The sequence below is a fragment of the Mandrillus leucophaeus genome, unplaced genomic scaffold (assembly GCF_000951045.1).
Source record: "Mandrillus leucophaeus isolate KB7577 unplaced genomic scaffold, Mleu.le_1.0 Scaffold276, whole genome shotgun sequence".
NCBI lineage: Eukaryota > Metazoa > Chordata > Mammalia > Primates > Cercopithecidae > Mandrillus > Mandrillus leucophaeus.
The window spans coordinates 1,019,447-1,019,800 of record NW_012102876.1 but is presented as its reverse complement, the minus strand read 5'-3'; the positions used below and the strand labels follow the sequence as shown (position 1 = coordinate 1,019,800).

At 31.6% G+C, this 354-nt stretch overlaps 1 protein-coding gene across 1 annotated transcript in view; it reads right to left on the bottom strand.

Moving 5' to 3' along the window:
- GRM5 (glutamate receptor, metabotropic 5) overlaps positions 1–354 on the bottom strand; it is a 610,214-nt gene that overhangs the window by 363,254 nt on the left and 246,606 nt on the right. The window lies entirely within an intron of this gene.

Genomic DNA, 354 nt, shown 5'->3' with positions numbered 1-354 from the left:
TGCCAAATGCAGATCTTGTGACTTCTCAGCCTCTTTAATCACATGAACCAATTCCTTGTAAATCATATATATACATATATAAATATATACACACATATATACATATATGCATTTTTTATATATGTATATACTTTTGTTTTTATTTCTCTGGAGAATTTGACTAATACACTGATTCAGCCACAACAACAGGGAATGGGCTGAGTTGTGTCAATCAAGTGAATTATCCAGGTAATTCAAGTCAATCTCTGTGGAAGCTAAGATTTTAGTATCTTGTCTAGAAGCAATGTAGGTGACCAGGCAAGGTAATGACATTTTTGTGATATAAAATAACAAGCCCATTTTCTAATGCTTTAA